We start from the raw sequence: 12,018 nt of genomic DNA on the forward strand, positions 1-12,018 counted from the left end.
GCACAAGCTCTCCCAACTAACGATGCACGAGTTGTAGTCAACTTTTTAAAACGTCTTTTTGCAAGGTTTGGAACACCGAAAGCTTTAATAAGTGATCGGGGAACTCATTTTTGTAATAATCAACTTGAGAAAGTTCTTAAAAGATATGGAGTTACTCATAAAATCTCCACCGCATATCATCCACAAACAAGTGGACAAGTTGAAAATACCAACCGAGCTTTAAAACGTATTCTAGAGAAAACCGTAGGATCAAATCTGAAGGAATGATCCATTAAATTGGAGGATGCACTCTGGGCTTTTAGAACAGCCTACAAAACTCCAATTGGAACCACACCTTTTAAACTCGTCTACGAAAAAGCATGTCATCTTCCAGTAGAAATTGAACACAAAGCATTTTGGGCTTTGAAGACATGTAATCTTGATTTACATGAAGCCAGATGTCTACAATTAAGTCAACTAAATGAATTAGAAGAATTAAGACATGAAGCATACGAAAATTCGTTAATCTATAAAGAAAGAATGAAGAAATGGCATGATAAAAGAATCAGAAGTTCAAAAGAATTTAAAGAAGGAGATAGAGTTCTTCTTTTCAATTCACGATTCAAGCTATTTCCTGGAAAATTGAAATCGAGATGGTCTGGACCATTCATAGTCAAAAGAGTTTTCTCATACAGAACGATAGAATTAATAAATTCAAATGGAATTGAATTTAAAGTTAATGGTCACAGAGTTAAACACTACATAGATAGTCCGATGGACGTCGACAACGAAGTTAATCACAATTTCGATACCACAGCTAACTAAGTGTGGGGAGAATCAAGTCTTTAAAGGATAATATGTATTTCTGTTAGAGTTAGATTGTCTGTTTTCGTGTAGTTCTCGAAAATGGAACCCGAATGGTCTTTCTCTAGCAGACCCTAAAGAACTAGTCTTCTCCCCCCATTCTGAATTTTTATTTTTTTTAGGTTTTTACGAAATGAAGACTTCCTGCGAACTAAACCATGGTCTAATGCTACACGCTTTGATCACTAAACGTAATAATGACACACTTCCGAGTGAAATAGGTTCAGTAATCAGAGAAAGATTGGACTGAGTAAGAAAAGAATCCAGATGCGAAGATAATAAGTTACAATTTGGTAAAGAAAAATCAAAATCCGCAGCGAAAAGAAGAGCACGACACCTTGAAAGATGTCACAAATGCGGAAAATGGTCACATGGAGGTAAATGTTCAAATAATCAAACCTATTCAAATACCGAATTTGTTACTTTATGCAGAGACGGACCGTTCATATGTTTAGAAGAAAAAACACTGAATGCTCGAGGTTACGCCTATGTAGCCATGGAAAACTAATTAAATCGACTATCTTATGAATGGGATAGATCATATAACTAAGAATACTATCTCACAGGTAAGTTTGTACAGTTTTTATTTTTTTATTTTTATTTTTAACCTTTTGATAATAAACGCTAATTTGTTCGCTATAAAGTATTAAATTGGTATTGAATAAAATTAGGTTTGGCGACTGAAATTATTGATATCATACAAAAATTTATTACATCACTGTGAAATTTAACGTTTATTCTTAAGGTATAAATATCTTTAATCAATCAACCCAAAATATTTCAAAAATTCGTCATGAGTTAAATTAGGTCATGGAACTGAAATTACTTTACCGAAAAGAGGGGCGTATATTTTTGATAATATTTGATTGATTAAAGTGGGATAAAAGCCAAAAAGATTTTTAATTTTATTTTTACCATGTTTAAAAAAATTAATATATAAAAATTAAAATAATATTGTAAACTTTTTAAAATTAATATATTTAAAATTGTAAATATTTGAAAAATTAATCTTTTTAATATAAGTTTGTATGTATAAAAACAAAAATATAATATAAGTTTGGTGTGAATTTTTAATTTTTATTATATGAATTTTTAATTTTATGCATTTTAAATTTAAGTTTGGTGTGAATTTAAAAACAAAAATTTACTTTATTTCGCTAAGTTAAAAATATGATTTTTAAAATTCGTCGTGAGTTGAAGACTAGGTCGTTGAACCGAAATTGCTTTACCCGAGGGAGGGACGAGAACTTTTATTATCATTATTTTTAATCTTATTGAATTAAAGTATGCCAAAAACATTAAAAAACCCAAAAATCTTTGCTTTTAAAACCGCGCTTTAAATTGACAAATTTTAAAATTTTGTCGAGAGACGGACTAGGACAACGATCCGAAACGCCCTCATTCTAAAAAGAAACAAATTTTTAAAATTTTATTAATTTTATGTTTTATAAAGTATAAGGTTTTATATAAAAAAAAAAAAAGCTGAAAACACTGTTCCCGGATACCCATGCGATTGCATGGGTATTGCACTCCAACTCCATGTGATCGCATGGAGCTGAAAAACAGGCCTGATACATACAGATAGCGAGTCTGTCTTCCTCACCATAAACACACACACATATACGAAAAACACTCAAAACCTCACCAAATTTTATTATTTTTCCACCGTAATTCATCATTTTTCTTGCTCTAATCATGCCTAGATTCTCATTCTTCAGCAAAATGGTAAAAATTACACCCCTAAACTCTATAAATTGCTAGTTTTTGTGATAATTCTAATTTTTTACCTAATGCAATTTTGTTAATTTCTAGTGTAATTAGTGTTAAATTGTTAGTATTTTATGCATGTATAACCTATATTGATGCTATTTAACATGATTTGAAGCCAAAAACTTCAAAAATTTTAGAAATCTAGGGTTTGTGTTCTTGAGCAATTTGGGGCTTTTTGATATAAACAGGTTATGGCCGATTTTTGTCATGAATTATTGCTAAATTGAGTAGTGTAGCATGTTTAGATAGTTAAATGATCCAAACACTGATCCTAAACATGATTTTTGGAGATTAAAGTGGACTTTTTAAGTCCAAAATTCATGAACTTGATTAATTTGATATATTTGTCATTTGAGACTTGTTTAATTATTAGTAATGACTATTTTGACATGTTATTTGAGTTAAATGCTTATGAACTTTGTATACATTTTCATATGTGCTTATTTGAAAAGTATAGAATTGTGAAAAATTGTGAAAATGTGTATAAGTTTAATTTTGATTTAACATGTTATAGTAATTGTTTTAAGTTGTTATTTTGCTAACACTAATGTATATTTGGATGCACAAATTTTGTGTTTAATGTGTTTTGCAGAAAGCCAATACTGGAGGTTCAGGAGCATCATCATCTAGACGACCAGCACCAGCACCAGAACCAGAACCAGAAATGCAACACAAACAAGAACCACAACAAGAACCACAACAACAGCCTGATCAGCACATACCTTATTATGATCCGGTACAGTTTGTTGATGAATTCATAGTATTCCCAATGAGGCCGCCAGTAGAATTCCCAACGATTCCTGAGCACACTCTGCATCCTAATCTAAGATTTGATAGGAGATGGAGAGATTACGAGACATATCAAAGGAACAAATTCAAATTGGTAATGAAAAATGTAGAGGTGCCAAGGGTAATCGATTGGGCCCCTTTGGAAACGGTCCATCTAGCTGACCGTGTTAGACAACTTTTAGTTCAAAGGTATGGCAGTTCTTCTTTTACAGATTGGGAACGTCTTTTCACCATTCGTAGACCTGTATATAAGGAATGGTGTGTTGAGTTGATGAGTACTGTATCACTTGATACAAATATAGTTAGAATAGATGATAGAAGATTTCTTAGGTTTATCCTTGGCGGTAGGATGTACAGAATGTCCATGCTGGACATGGCCAGGGCTTTACAGATATATACTCCTGGTGAGTTGCTATTACCCGATTGTACAAATTTGATTCATTATGGTGAAAGGGTAGATAGTAACTTTGACGCTGACGCCATTTGGAGGCGTATGTCACATTTTGATGTTTTTACACGAGCAGGAGGACACTCCTATACACATATTGACAGAGCCGAGCTTCGTATTATTCATAGATTTTTGGCTAACTCGATTACACAGAGAGGTCACAATAAAGAAAAAATTACCTTACATGATTTATTCTACCTAAAGTGTATTCAGGATCCTAGAAGCTTTGTCAATATCCCTTACTGTGTTGCTTTTTATTTATCTAAAATGGTAGAGGGAATGCAGGACGGGAGTATAATAGGAGGAGGTATTTTTGTTACTCTCATTAGAGAGTATTTAGGTGTTGATAGGAACCAAGGGGGTCCATTACAGCTTTGTAGAGAACAGGTTGAGCCCTTAGGATTGAAAGTTTATGTGGGTGCTAAGGTATTGAAAAGTAGACGTAACCAGGCAGTACCCTATGAGGGATCTCATCCTCAGTTAGAGAGAGGCTCAGACAAGGAAAGGGAGGAGGCGGAAGACATTAGAGATGTCTTTAGAGATGCTATTCTTGACGTCCACGTTCGTATAGATGAGGAAGCAATGACGAACGTGGCCAGACATAGTATGTATGAGCAGTGGAACTCCGAGCGAGTATACGAGGATTATAGGCGACGCCAACACGATAGCTGGTTAGTTCATCAGCACCAAATCATGAGCCAGGTATCATATCAGGTACCAAATAACTATGTACCTACTCGACCTGCTCATTTTCCGCCACACAGCCCCGATATCCGACCACCCTTTAACCGGTATGACTATAACCAAGCCTATCAAAACACCTATAACCAACAATGGAACCCACCTGACAAGATGAACTGGAACCCATATCCAGATTGATTTAGTTCCATTTGGTTATTTATATGATTTTTATGTTTTTATCTTTTTACTTATTCATGTTTAAACTTATGTTATTGAATATACTTATGTAATCTTTATCATTTTTATTATTATTGTGTACTAATATTTCACATTTAGGATTTGAAAGTGGGATATTAAGTCCCATTTCAAATTGCCATGCATGTTTATATTTGTATGTATGTATATTGTAGATTGTACAAAACAGGGTAAAACAGCGCATTTTCAAAGACTGGCATTAAGTTCAGCAAAAGCTACTAATTTTGACGACAAGATAACAAATAAATGTGATGTAACAACAGACGGAATGAACAAATGATATGCACCATTTATCATTCAGCAAACAAACGCCAATATGTTTGGAAACTTTGGTAAAATTTAATCATTTCTACGCTAATCACCCTCAATAATTTAAATTGTTACTGATTTCTTGCAAATGAGGGCATTGCAAAATCTTAAGTGTGGGCTGGGGTTAAATTCTTTCGAATTTTTAAAATTTTTATCTTAAACACTTGGTTACCATTAAAAATACTAGTAAAGTAGTAGTTGTATTAGAATCTAGTGCTCTCTGATAATAAAGAACATCCCTAGTCTTATATACTGACTACCCAATTCTAGTAAAATTTTTCAAACATTTCAATTAAATGAACTCAAAATCATGTTTATACATATTTATGAACGATAAAACTAGGTGTTAACACCGAAATTATTGTTACCTCGGAAAGGACATAAATTGAGAAACAAACCAAAATGTTAAAATTCATTTAAAATAGAATAGAGGACAATAAAAAGGAAAATAAAAGCCAAGTGTGGGAAAAATTACCAAGTTATCTTAAACATATGTCACATATTTCTGTAACAAATAATTGAAGATACTTTTGCTTTGGACTAAACTAAACTGTTTTACCCGATGAAAGAAAAGAAGAGATGGATCTACACGATGAATCAATTCCATCGTTAAAAGGAAGTAAAGTCTTTCGAAAAAGACACGCGCTTCTTGATTTAGGTCATGAAGTTGTCGTCCAGACCAGCTGTAGGTTGATGAAAAATCTAGAAAAGTCATCTCTAAAATCAGCAGGAAATCCACGGACCTCAGCATCAAACAGGGTCGCCAAGTGGTCAGACTTATCCTAACCATGAAAAGGATTTATCTCGTACAATGAGGGGCACCGTGCAAATTAGCTTGATAAGACTAATGAATCAGATCCCCAGAAAGGATAATCTCCTTTAAAGATAAAAAATCAGCTTTTAAGACTGATATTACTCAATCCTAGAGATTGACCTTAAAGATTGAGAATTACAAACTCATGGAATTCAATGATATCTAAACTCGAGCTTGAACGAGAAAATATTTTGATCAAATTATAAACCGATTTGTTTTCTGAAAACCCATTTTCAATGCGTTCATTACCATTGAACGTAAAATCCTAGGAATTCACCTAGAATTCATTAGGTCATCTGAACCAAATCGGGTGTCAACCGTAAGAACGGTGGTTGCATAGCATGGTCAAAGACAGGACCTTGTGCCAGACTGGAAAATTATAAGGGTGAGCTTTACTATTGCTCCTACAAAGGATAGTAATTGCGTCTGACACGTTATAGACCATAATTAAAAGCATGTCAAGGGACATTGCCTTAACAGTTGCTTGTTCAATGCTTTCCTTTACAACTGGACGGTAGTTTACCGAAAGGTAATATACGGAGCAAGTATACTGGACGTGTTGCTTTCCTAATACAAGGTTAGCAAGTGGGTGACACAAAACCACAAGTTTTGAGCTAAAATTTTCAAATCTGAAACCCACCAAACCCACCAAAATATTTTGCAAACACCGGTGAAGGGTTATTCCGGAAAACTTATCTAGGGTAAAAGCTAGATTTAATTTAAAAAAAAAAATCAAATGTTTTCATAAAGATCCAATTTCCTAAAGGATCTAAATTTTCATAAGTCATATGGGACTGTAAACCACATCGTTACTACCATTGTTTATACCGCCGTATTGAAATCACTGATGTACAAAGTGTGAAGAATAAAGAAGTGATTCTAGTATTTCAAGACTATATTGCTTGAGGACAAGCAACACTCAAGTGTGGGAATATTTGATAATGCTAAAAACGAACATATATTTCATAGCATTATTCCTCAAGAAAGACAAGCTTTTAGTTGCAATTGTCCTATTTACAAGTGATATTCATTTAAATAATAAAAGGTGAAGACAAAAGGCAAATTCGACGAATTGAAGGCGCAAACGACCAAAAAGCTCAAAAGTACAAAAGACAATCAAAGAGGTTCCAATTATTGATAAGAAACGTCTCAAAATTACAAGAGTACAAGACTCAAAACACAAAGTACAAGATATTAAATTGTACGCAAGGACGTTCGAAAATCCAGAACCGGGACCAGAGTCAACTCTCAACGCTCGACGCAACGGACTAAAAATTACAAGTCAACTATGCACATGAATATAATATAATATATAATTAATTCTTAAAATTAATATATATATTATATTATATTTAAAAACCTTCGGCATAAAAAAACAAAGACTTTTGAGTCTCCCCAGCTGGCCATGCGATCGCATGGCCTGGAGGAATGGTGCACAGTTCCAGCCCACATGCCTATAAAAATCGAGATTTGGTGTAACACAAAACACATCTTTTTCTTCTCCTCATTCAACGTATAATATTTATATTTATATTATAATTTTAATTTTAATTTTAATTTATAATAATAAGGGTGTGTTAGCGAATGTTGTAAGGGTGTAAGTCAAAATTCTGTCCGTGTAACGCTACGCTATTTTTAATCATTGTAAGTTATGTTCAACCTTTTTACATTAATGTCTCGTAGCTAAGTTATTATTATACTTATTTAATCCGAAGTAATCATGATGTTGGGCTAAAAATATTAAAATTGGGTAATTGGGCTTTGTGCCTTAATTGGGGTTTGGACAAAAGAACGACACTTGTGGAAATTAGACTATGGGCTATTAATGGGCTTTATATTTGTTTAACTAAATGATAGTTTGTTAATGTTAATATAAAGATTTACAATTGGGCGTCCCTATAAATAACCATTTACACTCGATCGGACACGATGGGCGGGGTATTTATATGTACGAATAATCGTTCATTTAATCGGACACGGGAATAGATTAATAGCCACTAGAATTATTAAAACAGGGGTGAAATTATGTACAAGGACACTTGGCATAATTGATAACAAAGTATTAAAACCTTGGGTTACACTCAGTCGACATCCTGGTGTAATTATTAAACAAAGTAATAAAACCTTGTTACAGTTTAAGTCCCCAATTAGTTGGAATATTTGACTTCGGGTATAAGGATAATTTGACGAGGACACTCGCACTTTATATTTATGACTGATGGACTGTTATGGACAAAAACCAGATGGACATATTAAATAATCCAGGACAAAGGACAATTAACCCATGAGCATAAAACTAAAATCAACACGTCAAACATCATGATTACGGAAGTTTAAATAAGCATAATTCTTTTATTTCATATTTAATTTCCTTTATTTTATATTTAATTGCACTTCTAATTATCGCATTTTTATTTATTGTTATTGTATTTAATTGCACTTTTAATTATCGTACTTTTTAATTATCGCAAGTTTATTTTATCGCACTTTTATTATTCGCAATTTCATTATCGTTATTTACTTTACGCTTTAAATTAAGTCTTTTATTTATTTAATATTTTACATTTGGTTTTAACTGCGACTAAAGTTTTAAAATCGATAAACCGGTCATTAAACTGTAAAAACCCCCCTTTATAATAATAATATTACTTATATATATATTTGTATTTTTATAAATTAAACTAATATAGAGTTAAGCTTTGATTAAAAGATTTTCCCTGTGGAACGAACCGGACTTACTAAAAACTACACTACTGTACGATTAGGTACACTGCCTATAAGTGTTGTAGCAAGGTTTAAGTATATCCATTCTCTAAATAAATAAATATCTTGTGTAAAATTGTATCGTATTTAATAGTATTTCCTTGTAAAATTTAATAGTATTTTATACCCCTTAGCTTTAACTATCAAAGATGAACAAGAGAAAGCGTTTCAATTGTTAAAGAAAAAGTTAACTACGACACCTATATTGTCATTACCTGAAGGGAATGATGATTTTGTGATATATTGTGACGCCTCAAAGCAAGGTCTCGGTTGTGTATTAATGCAACGAACAAAAGTAATTGCTTATGCGTCTAGACAATTGAAGATTCACGAACAGAATTATACGACGCATGATTTGGAATTAGGCGCTGTTGTTTTTGCATTAAAGACTTAGAGGCACTACTTATACGGGGTCAAAAGTATTATATATACCGACCACAAAAGTCTTCAACACATATTTAATCAGAAACAACTGAATATGAGGCAGCGTAGGTGGATTGAATTGTTGAATGATTACGACTTTGAGATTCGTTACCACATGGAGAAGGCAAATGTGGTAGCCGACGCCTTGAGCAGAAAGGACAGAGAACCCATTCGAGTAAAAGCTATGAATATATTGATTCACACTAACCTTACTACTCAAATAAAGGAGGCGCAACAAGGAGTTTTAAAAGAGGGAAATTTAAAGGATGAAATACCCAAAGGATCGGAGAAGCATCTTAATATTCGGGAAGACGGAACCCGGTATAGGGCTGAAAGAATTTGGGTACCAAAATTTGGAGATATGAGAGAAATGGTACTTAGAGAAGCTCATAAAACCAGATACTCAATACATCCTGGAACGGGGAAGATGTATAAGGATCTCAAGAAACATTTTTGGTGGCCAGGTATGAAAGCTGATGTTGCTAAATACGTAGGGGAATGTTTGACGTGTTCTAAGGTCAAAGCGGAGTATCAGAAACCATCAGGTCTACTTCAACAAACCCAAGATCCCAAAATGGAAATGGGAAAACATTACCATGGATTTCATCACTAAATTGCCAAGGACTGCAAGTGGTTTAGATACTATTTGGGTAATAGTTGATCGTCTCACCAAATCAGGACACTTCCTGATAATAAGAGAAGATGACAAGATGGAGAAGTTAGCCCAACTGTATTTGAAGGAAGTCATTTCCAGACATGGAATACCAATCTCTATTATCTCTAATAGGGATGGCGGATTTATTTCAAGATTCTGGCAGACATTACAACAAGCATTAGGAACTCGTCTAGACATGAGTACTGCCTATCATCCACAAACTAATGGGCAGAGTGAAAGAATGATACAAACGCTTGAATACATGCTACGAGCATGTGTTATTGATTTCGAAAACAGTTGGGATCGACATCTACCGTTAGCAGAATTTTCCTATAACAACAGCTACCATTCAAGCATTGAGATGGCGCCGTTTGAAACACTTTATGGTAGAAAGTGCAGGTCTCTAATTTGTTGGAGTAAAGTGGGGGATAGACAGATTACGGGTCCGGAGATAATGCAAGAAACTACCGAGAAGATCATCCAAATTCAACAACGGTTGAAAACCGCCCAAAGTCGACAAAAGAGCTACGCCGACATTAAAAGAAAAGATATAGAATTTGAAATTGGAGAGATGGTCATGCTTAAGGTTGCACCTTGGAAAGGCGTTGTTCGATTTGGTAAACGAGGGAAATTAAATCCAAGGTATATTGCACCATTCAAGATTATTGATCGTGTCGGACCAGTAGCTTACCGACTTAAGTTACCTCAACAACTCACGACTGTACATAACACTTTTTACGTCTCAAATTTGAAGAAATGTTTTGCTAAAGAAGATCTCACTATCCTGTTAGACGAAATCCAAATCAATGAAAAACTTCAATTCATCAAAGAACCCGTCAAAATAATGGATCGTGAGGTTAAAAGACTTAAGGTTCGATGGAATGCTCGTAGAGGACCCGAGTTCACCTGGGAACGAGAAGATCAGATGAAGAAGAAATACCCGCACTTTTTTCAGAAGATACGTCAACACCTCCAACTGCTTAAAATTTCGGGACGAAATTTATTTAACGGGTAGGTACTGTAGTGACCCGAACTTTTCCATGTTTATATATATATTAAATGAAATTGATATTTACATGATTAAGTGTTTCCAACATGTTAAGAAATCAAACTTGTTAAGACTTGATTAATTGAAATAGGTTTCATATAGACAATTGACCACCCAAGTTGACCGGTGATTCACGAACGTTAAAACTTGTAAAAACTATACGATGACATATATATGATTATATATAGTTAACATGATATTATGATAAGTAAGTATCTCATTAGGTATTTTAACAATGAGTTATATACATAAAATTGTGTTTATTGAATTAAGAAACTCGAAACGATATATATAACGATTATCGTTATAACAACGTCTTACTAATTACATATGAATCATATTAAGATATTGTTACACTATGTTTAATCATGATAAATGATAAGTAAACATGTCATTATGCATATTAACAATGAACTACATATGTAAAAACAAGACTACTAACTTAAGGATTTCAAAACGAGACATATATGTAACGATTATCGTTGTAACGACATTTAAATGTATATATATCATATTAAGATATATTAATATATCATAATATCATAATATCATGATAATATAATAATTTAAAATCTCATTAGATATAATAAACATTGAGTTAACAATATTTAACAAGATCGTTAACTTAAAGGTTTCAAATCAACATTTACATGTAACGACTAACGATGACTTAACGACTCAGTTAAAATGTATATACATGTAGTGTTCTAATATGTATTCATACACTTTTGAAAGACTTCAAGACACTTATCAAAATACTTCTACTTAACAAAAATACTTACAATTACATCCTCGTTCAGTTTCATCAACAATTCTACTCGTATGCACCCGTATTCGTACTCGTACAATACACAGTTTTTAGATGTATGTACTATTGGTATATACACTTCAATGATCAGCTCTTATCAGCCCATGTGAGTCACCTAACACATGTGGGAACCATCATTTGGCAACTAGCATGAAATATCTCATAAAATTACAAAAATATTAGTAATCATTCATGACTTATTTACAAGTAAACAAAATTACACATCCTTTATATCTAATCCATATACCAACGACCAAAAACACCTACAAACACTTTCATTCTTCAATTTTATTCATCTAATTGATCTCTCTCAACTTCTATCTTCAAGTTCTAAGTGTTCTTCATAAATTCTATAAGTTCTAGTTTCATAAAATCAAGAATACTTCCAAATTTGCTAGCTTACTTCCAATCT

This window comes from Rutidosis leptorrhynchoides, chromosome 4 (genome assembly GCF_046630445.1).
Source record: "Rutidosis leptorrhynchoides isolate AG116_Rl617_1_P2 chromosome 4, CSIRO_AGI_Rlap_v1, whole genome shotgun sequence".
Classification (NCBI taxonomy): Eukaryota; Viridiplantae; Streptophyta; class Magnoliopsida; order Asterales; family Asteraceae; genus Rutidosis; species Rutidosis leptorrhynchoides.